The following is a 10,115-nucleotide window of genomic DNA, read 5'->3' on the forward strand; positions in this document are numbered from 1 at the left end:
CTCACTGTTTGACCTTTGCATTGAAGCCTGAGCCTACTGCATTCAAGCCAGCCAAGGAAGGAAGGTATGAGAGTGAAAAAAGCTTTCCTGCCCTCACCAAGAACACACACCTTGAGCAAATAAGGTGCCAGACTTACAAGGCCCAATCGCCAACGGAGCATCACTTTTAGTGACGCCCCGGTGGCACTATGCACTGCGCGGTATTTACAAGATGGCGTTCAGCCACTTTTTGTGGCTTAACACCACCTTGTAAATACGGCACCTTAGCATTCAGCGCTTTCCCTGGAAGGGGCGTGCAATGGGTGTTGCTGTGAGTGTGCCACAGCAACACCATAGCATTTTGATGCTGCTCCAGATTTAGGAGTTGTCGTAAATCTGCGTCAGCGCCAAAATCCAACGCCATCCCAGGGGTATCGTTAGAGTGGCGCACTGAGGAGAAAGGTTTTCATTTCTCCTCGTTTTTTCTCTTTCTATGTGTGCTGCATTCTGCAGCATACATAGAAGTAAGAGCAAATCACCATTGAAGATTTTTCTTTTGGCCAGGAAGGTGTCCCTTCCTGCACAAAAACAATTTCCCCCTCAACGCAGTCATCCTTGTACCATGGTGCAAGAACGGCTGCGTTGGCGCTCAGCAGCTAATTTAGAGCTGGCGCAGGGGGAAGCACAGGGGTGCGCTGTATTCTACTAAATACGGCGCTTCCCTGCATTTTGAAAATGACGGAGCGTGGGGCTTGCAAATTTGGCACAGCGTCGCGCTCAGTCATTTTCTTGTACATCTGGGACAAAATGTCTAAAGGATAGAGGCTTTTTATGTCATGTTCGATGACGACCATGCAAATGACTCTAGTCATACTGCAGAAGAGAGCACCATGTGGCGTTTCTTGCTTTGGGATGTAGTCTCCCACTCTCTGCCACCAACCCTCGGAGCAGGGTGGGAGCCGTAGTGCTTCTGTGCCCAGGCTCGTTGGTCTAGGGGTATGATTCTCGCTTCGGGTGCGAGAGGTCCCGGGTTCAAATCCCGGACGAGCCCATTTTAGCGGAAAACAATCAAATCCTGCTCAAAATACACAACCCCTCAACATTTCTCATTCCACTCGAAGCATTGTTGCGCAAAACATATATTTTGCCTCAGGCGAAAAATGGATTACAATGCCTTGGCTTCCTTCCTGCTTGCTCTCAGTGCGCCCTGTGTGATGATTTCACAGGCTTGCGTTCCTGGCATTTAGGCATCAGATATTTGTCTGTCTCTGCCCGCAGCTGTGACTTTTCAGGACGTCTGAGTGTATGCATGCTGGCTGACACCGCTGCAATTTTCACACTTACCCCTCGCATTCTGAGCAACTGCTGATCAAGTATAGAGGAAATCGGGCAAACATATGAGGGGAACTGTGCTCCTTCAGTCAAGCCAGCAAGCTTGTTTCTGTAGTGTAGTGGTTATCACATTTGCCTCACACGCAAAAGGTCCCCGGTTCGACACTGGGCAGCAGTAGCTTTTGTGTTTGCTCACTAAAACCTCAGTCTCTCTCAATGCACACTTAGACAAAAATGACCTTTAAAAACTTGTGACCTGTGTAAAATGTGCTTTACTATTGCAGGACGATAAAAAGTTATCTGCATCCCTCGGTGGTCGTGCATGTGCCTTGTTTCTTGTTCTGTTTTTTTTTTTTCTTGGCCATGTTATATTGTGGGGCCTTTAAAGCTGTGACTTTGATAGGAACATTGCAAGCGGCAGCATCAACAAGTGCAGACTGAAGAGTCAGACCTGCACAATGTTTTGGCTGTCAGGATGGCCGAGTGGTCTAAGGTGCCAGACTTAAGAGAGTTGGATCTTCAGTGAAGCTGAGCCTTCTGGTCTCTTCATGGAGGCGTGGGTTCAAATCCCACTCCTAACAGGTGTGTTTGCTTCCCTTAAATCTTGCTCTGCTTGCACAGCCAGCTCCTCACACCACTATCTTTGGAAGCTGCTGTGGCATGTGAGGAGAAATCCACCAACCCATCGGCTGGGCCCTCAATCAAAATTCTGTGTATTACTGGAAGGGGCATCTCAGGCACACCTTCTGTTAGAGCTGCACTTTATGACAGTAACTACCATGCTGGTTTCTACTTAAGCAGTTGATTCTATTGTTTGAAGTGAGTCTCTCCTGCCACCTTTTGGGCAAAGAAGACACTGCCCCTGCAACAACACAGGCAGACAAGCTCAAACTGGGTTTCTTGGTTAGGTGGGCGGAGCATATTGGCAATGGTGCCTCCTCGTGACTTGCAATTTACATGAAGAAGACAGAGAGGCAGCTGGGAGTAGGCAGTACCCATGAACCCCTGAACACTGTCTTGCGACTTGCACACAATTCTGAAATGAGGCGGGGGAAAGGAGGTGATTTCCCCATCAAGGGCCATTCCGGGAAATCAGCCACCCCGCGTCTCCCAGGTGAGTATTTCAGGCCTATGAGCCACTACTATAAATCTCGCCTGATCAAGCCTGATCGAGCGCTGAGCGAGCAAGTGTGCATGAATCCAAGAGGCATGCTTCTCTGGCTCAAGAGCTAGCAGGCCCTTCAGTGCTTCTGGTCTGGAAGTCTAATGGTGCAAGGGTCCAGGACTTGCAGAGGGTTACAACTACCAGAAAGGGTCTGCTTTTCACATCAGTGCCCTAGTTCAGCTCACTGGCACAGGGCATCTTGACTACCTCTTTCCTTGCTAGAGACAAACATAAAATCCTTGACAGAAAACATCAATTGCTATGGCACGCTTAGAGAGAGAGCCTCCGAATGGCCCTGCTTTTCTGAAAGACGCTTCAGAAGATGTTTCAAATGCCTCTGCAGCAGCAGTCTAGTTGGTATAGGGGTATGATTCTTGCTTCGGGTGTGAGAGGACCTTAGTTCAAATCCCAGACAAACCCTTACCTTTATAGGTTCAGTCTGTGTTTTAAACAGGAGTATTTCTGCTTTTCACTCTTGTAAGTTGTCATGTTGCAATGCAATACATGCTTTATACCTGCGTTGAGACGGTTCAGCATCATGAAGGTATGCGAGATTTCTTTGCTACTGCTTTTCTGTGCTGGAGCAGCAGTGCTCATAGGAACATTAAATGCACAGTGCTTCTCCATGGTAATTTCGGGTCCAGTTCTGAAATCACCTCTTGGAATGAAAGTGATGCCAGTTCCTTTCTTCCAAGGAAAGAGATCGTGTTCCGGAAGGCTCAGATTTGAGCGTCATGAACATTGGCCCTCAGTCCTTGCATCCCAGTCCAATGCAGAGCCACATAAAGCAAGCAGGTGTGTCTGTTTCCATAGTGTGGTGGTTCCAGTAAAATGCATAGCCACATGAAGCAAGCCGGCAAGTGTGTCTGTTTGTGTAGTGTAGTGGTTATCATGCGCACCTCACATGCGAAAGGTCCCTGGTTCGAAGCCAAGCAAAAACAGCAAGTCGCTGGGCTTTTTCACAGTATTTGCATTTCCTGACTCAGCTGACAGGCAAGCTGAGATAAAAGAGACTGTGACTATCCCTCACCATCGTGAGGTACTACGCTCCTGGGGCATCTGTCACAGCTCACCAAGAGGAGTTGCGCCAGCTTACGTCAGTCAGTTGCTCACTGTTTGACCTTTGCATTGAAACCTGAGCCTACCGCATTCAAGCCAGCCAAGGAAGGAAGGTATGAGAGCGAAAATAGCTTTCCTGCCCTCACCAAGAACACACACCTTGAGCAAATAAGGTGCCAGACTTACAAGGCCCAATCGCCAACGGAGCATCACTTTTAGTGACGCCCCAGTGGCACTATGCACTGCGCGGTATTTACAAGATGGCGTTCAGCCACTTTTTGTGGCTTAACACCGCCTTGTAAATACGGCACCTTAGCACGCAGCGCTTTCCCTGGAAGGGGAGTGCAATGGGTGTTGCTGTGAGTGTGCCACAGCAACACCATAGCATTTTGATGCTGCTCCAGATTTAGGAGTTGTTGTAAATCTGCGTCAGCGCCAAAATCCAACGCCATCCCAGGGGTATCGTTAGAGTAGCGCACTGAGGAGAAATGTTTTCATTTCTCCTAGTTTTTTCTCTTTCTATGTGTGCTGCATTCTGCAGCACACATAGAAGTAAGAGCAAATCACCATTGAAGATTTTTCTTTTGGCCAGCATTTCCCCCTCAACGCAGTCATCCTTGTACCATGGTGCAAGAACGGCTGCGTTGGCGCTCAGCAGCTAATTTAGAGCTGGCGCAGGGGCAAGCACAGGGGTGCGCTGTATTCTACTAAATACGGCGCTTCCCTGCATTTTGAAAATGACGGAGCGTGGGGCTTGCAAATTTGGCACAGCGTCGCGCTCAGTCATTTTCTTGTAAATCTGGGACAAAATGTCTAAAGGATAGAGGCTTTTTATGTCATGTTCGATGGCGACCATGCAAATGACTCTAGTCATACTGCAGAAGAGAGCACCATGTGGCGTTTCTTGCTTTGGGATGTAGTCTCCCACTTTCTGCCACCAACCCTCGGAGCAGGGTGGGAGCCGTAGCGCTTCTGTGCCCAGGCACGTTGGTCTAGGGGTATGATTCTCGCTTTGGGTGCGAGAGGTCCGAGGGTTCAAATCCCGGACGAGCCCATTTTAGCGGAAAACAATCAAATCCTGCTCAAAATACACAACCCCTCAACATTTCTCATTCCACTCGAAGCATTGTTGCGCAAAACATATTTTTTGCCTCAGGAGAAAAATGGATTACAATGCCTTGGCTTCCTTCCTGCTTGCTCTCAGTGCGCCCTGTGTGATGATTTCACAGGCTTGCGTTCCTGGCATTTAGGCATCAGATATTTGTCTGTCTCTGCCCGCAGCTGTGACTTTTCAGGACGTCTGAGTGTATGCATGCTGGCTGACACCGCTGCAATTTTCACACTTACCCCTCGCATTCTGAGCAACTGCTGATCAAGTATAGAGGAAATCGGGCAAACATATGAGGGGAACTGTGCTCCTTCAGTCAAGCCAGCAAGCTTCTTTCTGTAGTGTAGTGGTTATCACATTTGCCTCACACGCAAAAGGTCCCCGGTTCGACACTGGGCAGCAGTAGCTTTTGTGTTTGCTCACTAAAACCTCAGTCTCTCTCAATGCACACTTAGACAGAAATGACCTTTAAAAACTTGTGACCTGTGTAAAATGTGCTTTACTATTGCAGGACGATAAAAAGTTATCTGCATCCCTCGGTGGTCGTGCATGTGCCTTGTTTCTTGTTCTGTTTTTTTTTTTTTTCTTGGCCATGTTATATTGTGGGGCCTTTAAAGCTGTGACTTTGATAGGAACATTGCAAGCGGCAGCATCAACAAGTGCAGACTGAAGAGTCAGACCTGCATAATGTTTTGGCTGTCAGGATGGCCGAGTGGTCTAAGGTGCCAGACTCAAGAGAGCTTGATCTTCAGTGAAGCTGAGCCTTCTGGTTTCTTCATGGAGGCGTGGGTTCAAATCCCACTCCTAACAGGTGTGTTTTCTTCCCTTAAATCTTGCTCTGCTTGCACAGCCAGCTCCTCACACCACTATCTTTGGAAGCTGCTGTGGCATGTGAGGAGAAATCCACCAACCCATCGGCTGGGCCCTCAATCAAAATTCTGTGTATTACTGGAAGGGGCATCTCAGGCACACCTTCTGTTAGAGCTGCACTTTATGACAGTAACTACCATGCTGGTTTCTACTTAAGCAGTTGATTCTATCGTTTGAAGTGAGTCTCTCCTGCCACCTTTTGGGCAAAGAAGACACTGCCCCTGCAACAACACAGGCAGACAAGCTCAAACTGGGTTTCTTGGTTAGGTGGGCGGAGCATATTGGCAATGGTGCCTCCTCGTGACTTGCAATTTACATGAAGAAGACAGAGAGGCAGCTGGGAGTAGGCAGTACCCATGAACCCCTGAACACTGTCTTGCGACTTGCACACAATTCTGAAATGAGGCGGGGGAAAGGAGGTGATTTCCCCATCAAGGGCCATTCCGGGAAATCAGCCACCCGCGTCTCCCAGGTGAGTGTTTCAGGCCTATTAGCCACTACTATAAATCTCGCCTGATCGAGCCTCATCGAGCGCTGAGCGAGCAAGTGTGCTTGAATCCAAGAGGCATGCTTCTCTGGCTCAAGAGCTAGCAGGCCCTTCAGTGCTTCTGGTCTGGAAGTGTAAGGTGCAAGGGTCCAGGACTTGCAGAGGGTTACAACTACCAGAAAGGGTCTACTTTTCACATCAGTGCCCTAGTTCAGCTCTCTGGCACAGGGCATCTTGACTACCTCTTTCCTTGATAGAGACAAACAAAAAATCCTTGACAGAAAACATCAATTGCTATGGCACGCTTAGAGAGAAAGCCTCCGAATGGCCCTGCTTTTCTGAAAGACGCTTCAGAAGATGTTTCAAATGCCTCTGCAGCAGCAGTCTAGTTGGTATAGGGGTATGATTCTCGCTTCGGGTGTGAGAGGACCTTGGTTCAAATCCCAGACAAACCCTTACCTTTATAGGTTCAGTCTGTGTTTTAAACAGGAGTATTTCTGCTTTTCACTCTTGTAAGTTGTCATGTTGCAATGCAATACATGCTTTATACCTGCGTTGAGACGGTTCAGCATCATGAAGGTATGCGAGATTTCTTTGCAACTGCTTTTCTGTGCTGGAGCAGCAGTGCTCATAGGAACATTAAATGCACAGTGCATCTCCATGGTAATTTCGGGTCCAGTTCTGAAATCACCTCTTGGAATGAAAGTGATGCCAGTTCCTTTCTTCCAAGGCAAGAGATCGTGTTCCGGAAGGCTCAGCTTTGAGCGTCATGAACATTGGCCCTCAGTCCTTGCATCCCAGTCCAATGCAGAGCCACATAAAGCAAGCAGGTGTGTCTGTTTCCATAGTGTGGTGGTTCCAGTACAATGCATAGCCACATGAAGCAAGCCGGCAAGTGTGTCTGTTTGTGTAGTGTAGTGGTTATCATGCGCACCTCACATGTGAAAGGTCCCTGGTTCGAAGCCAAGCAAACACAGCAAGTCGCTGGGCTTTTTCCCAGTATTTGCATTTCCTGACTCAGCTGACAGGCAAGCTGAGATAAAAGAGACTGTGTCTATCCCTCACCATCGTGAGGTACTACGCTCCTGGGGCATCTGTCACAGCTCACCAAGAGGAGTTGCGCCAGCTTACGTCAGTCAGTTGCTCACTGTTTGACCTTTGCATTGAAGCCTGAGCCTACTGCATTCAAGCCAGCCAAGGAAGGAAGGTATGAGAGCGAAAATAGCTTTCCTGCCCTCACCAAGAACACACACCTTGAGCAAATAAGGTGCCAGACTTACAAGGCCCAATCGCCAACGGAGCATCACTTTTAGTGACGCCCCGGTGGCACTATGCACTGCGCGGTATTTACAAGATGGCGTTCAGCCACTTTTTGTGGCTTAACACCACCTTGTAAATACGGCACCTTAGCATTCAGCGCTTTCCCTGGAAGGGGCGTGCAATGGGTGTTGCTGTGAGTGTGCCACAGCAACACCATAGCATTTTGATGCTGCTCCAGATTTAGGAGTTGTCGTAAATCTGCGTCAGCGCCAAAATCCAACGCCATCCCAGGGGTATCGTTAGAGTGGTGCACTGAGGAGAAAGGTTTTCATTTCTCCTCGTTTTTTCTCTTTCTATGTGTGCTGCATTCTGCAGCACACATAGAAGTAAGAGCAAATCACCATTGAAGATTTTTCTTTCGGCCAGGAAGGTGTCCCTTCCTGCACAAAAACAATTTCCCCCTCAACGCAGTCATCCTTGTACCATGGTGCAAGAACGGCTGCGTTGGCGCTCAGCAGCTAATTTAGAGCTGGCGCAGGGGGAAGCACAGGGGTGCGCTGTATTCTACTAAATACGGCGCTTCCCTGCATTTTGAAAATGACGGAGCGTGGGGCTTGCAAATTTGGCACAGCGTCGCGCTCAGTCATTTTCTTGTACATCTGGGACAAAATGTCTAAAGGATAGAGGCTTTTTATGTCATGTTCGATGACGACCATGCAAATGACTCTAGTCATACTGCAGAAGAGAGCACCATGTGGCGTTTCTTGCTTTGGGATGTAGTCTCCCACTCTCTGCCACCAACCCTCGGAGCAGGGTGGGAGCCGTAGTGCTTCTGTGCGCAGGCTCGTTGGTCTAGGGGTATGATTCTCGCTTCGGGTGCGAGAGGTCCCGGGTTCAAATCCCGGACGAGCCCATTTTAGCGGAAAACAATCAAATCCTGCTCAAAATACACAACCCCTCAACATTTCTCATTCCACTCGAAGCATTGTTGCGCAAAACATATTTTTTGCCTCAGGAGAAAAATGGATTACAATGCCTTGGCTTCCTTCCTGCTTGCTCTCAGTGCGCCCTGTGTGATGATTTCACAGGCTTGCGTTCCTGGCATTTAGGCATCAGATATTTGTCTGTCTCTGCCCGCAGCTGTGACTTTTCAGGACGTCTGAGTGTATGCATGCTGGCTGACACCGCTGCAATTTTCACACCTACCCCTCGCATTCTGAGCAACTGCTGATCAAGTATAGAGGAAATCGGGCAAACATATGAGGGGAACTGTGCTCCTTCAGTCAAGCCAGCAAGCTTGTTTCTGTAGTGTAGTGGTTATCACATTTGCCTCACACGCAAAAGGTCCCCGGTTCGACACTGGGCAGCAGTAGCTTTTGTGTTTGCTCACTAAAACCTCAGTCTCTCTCAATGCACACTTAGACAGAAATGACCTTTAAAAACTTGTGACCTGTGTAAAATGTGCTTTACTATTGCAGGACGATAAAAAGTTATCTGCATCCCTCGGTGGTCGTGTATGTGCCTTGTTTCTTGTTCTGTTTTTTTTTTTTTCTTGGCCATGTTATATTGTGGGGCCTTTAAAGCTGTGACTTTGATAGGAACATTGCAAGCGGCAGCATCAACAAGTGCAGACTGAAGAGTCAGACCTGCACAATGTTTTGGCTGTCAGGATGGCCGAGTGGTCTAAGGTGCCAGACTTAACAGAGTTGGATCTTCAGTGAAGCTGAGCCTTCTGGTCTCTTCATGGAGGCGTGGGTTCAAATCCCAAACCTAACAGGTGTGTTTGCTTCCCTTAAATCTTGCTCTGCTTGCACAGCCAGCTCCTCACACCACTATCTTTGGAAGCTGCTGTGGCATGTGAGGAGAAATCCACCAACCCATCGGCTGGGCCCTCAATCAAAATTCTGTGTATTACTGGAAGGGGCATCTCAGGCACACCTTCTGTTAGAGCTGCACTTTATGACAGTAACTACCATGCTGGTTTCTACTTAAGCAGTTGATTCTATCGTTTGAAGTGAGTCTCTCCTGCCACCTTTTGCACACAATTCTGAAATGAGGTGGGGGAAAGGAGGTGATTTCCCCATCAAGGGCCATTCCGGGAAATCAGCCACCCGCGTCTCCCAGGTGAGTGTTTCAGGCCTATTAGCCACTACTATAAATCTCGCCTGATCGAGCCTCATCGAGCGCTGAGCGAGCAAGTGTGCTTGAATCCAAGAGGCATGCTTCTCTGGCTCAAGAGCTAGCAGGCCCTTCAGTGCTTCTGGTCTGGAAGTCTAAGGTGCAAGGGTCCAGGACTTGCAGAGGGTTACAACTACCAGAAAGGGTCTGCTTTTCACATCAGTGCCCTAGTTCAGCTCTCTGGCACAGGGCATCTTGACTACCTCTTTCCTTGATAGAGACAAACAAAAAATCCTTGACAGAAAACATCAATTGCTATGGCACGCTTAGAGAGAAAGCCTCCGAATGGCCCTGCTTTTCTGAAAGACGCTTCAGAAGATGTTTCAAATGCCTCTGCAGCAGCAGTCTAGTTGGTATAGGGGTATGATTCTCGCTTCGGGTGTGAGAGGACCTTGGTTCAAATCCCAGACAAACCCTTACCTTTATAGGTTCAGTCTGTGTTTTAAACAGGAGTATTTCTGCTTTTCCCTCTTGTAAGTTGTCATGTTGCAATGCAATACATGCTTTATACCTGCGTTGAGACGGTTCAGCATCATGAAGGTATGCGAGATTTCTTTGCAACTGCTTTTCTGTGCTGGAGCAGCAGTGCTCATAGGAACATTAAATGCACAGTGCATCTCCATGGTTATTTCGGGTCCAGTTCTGAAATCACCTCTTGGAATGAAAGTCATGCCAGT

General features: G+C 48.3%; 3 non-coding genes across 3 annotated transcripts; all 3 read left to right on the plus strand.

The window, feature by feature from the left end:
- Positions 1-958: 958 nt before the first annotated feature.
- TRNAP-CGG (transfer RNA proline (anticodon CGG)) lies at positions 959-1,030 on the plus strand. Its single transcript has one exon. It is a non-coding gene; the product is annotated as a tRNA-Pro (tRNA).
- Positions 1,031-1,780: 750 nt separating this feature from the next.
- On the plus strand, positions 1,781-1,892 carry TRNAL-UAA (transfer RNA leucine (anticodon UAA)). Its single transcript has 2 exons — positions 1,781-1,818; positions 1,847-1,892. It is a non-coding gene; the product is annotated as a tRNA-Leu (tRNA).
- Positions 1,893-8,101: 6,209 nt separating this feature from the next.
- Positions 8,102-8,173, plus strand: TRNAP-CGG (transfer RNA proline (anticodon CGG)). The gene has a single exon. It is a non-coding gene; the product is annotated as a tRNA-Pro (tRNA).
- Positions 8,174-10,115: the final 1,942 nt, after the last annotated feature.

The sequence above is a fragment of the Pleurodeles waltl genome, unplaced genomic scaffold (assembly GCF_031143425.1).
Source record: "Pleurodeles waltl isolate 20211129_DDA unplaced genomic scaffold, aPleWal1.hap1.20221129 scaffold_91, whole genome shotgun sequence".
Taxonomy (NCBI): Eukaryota; Metazoa; Chordata; class Amphibia; order Caudata; family Salamandridae; genus Pleurodeles; species Pleurodeles waltl.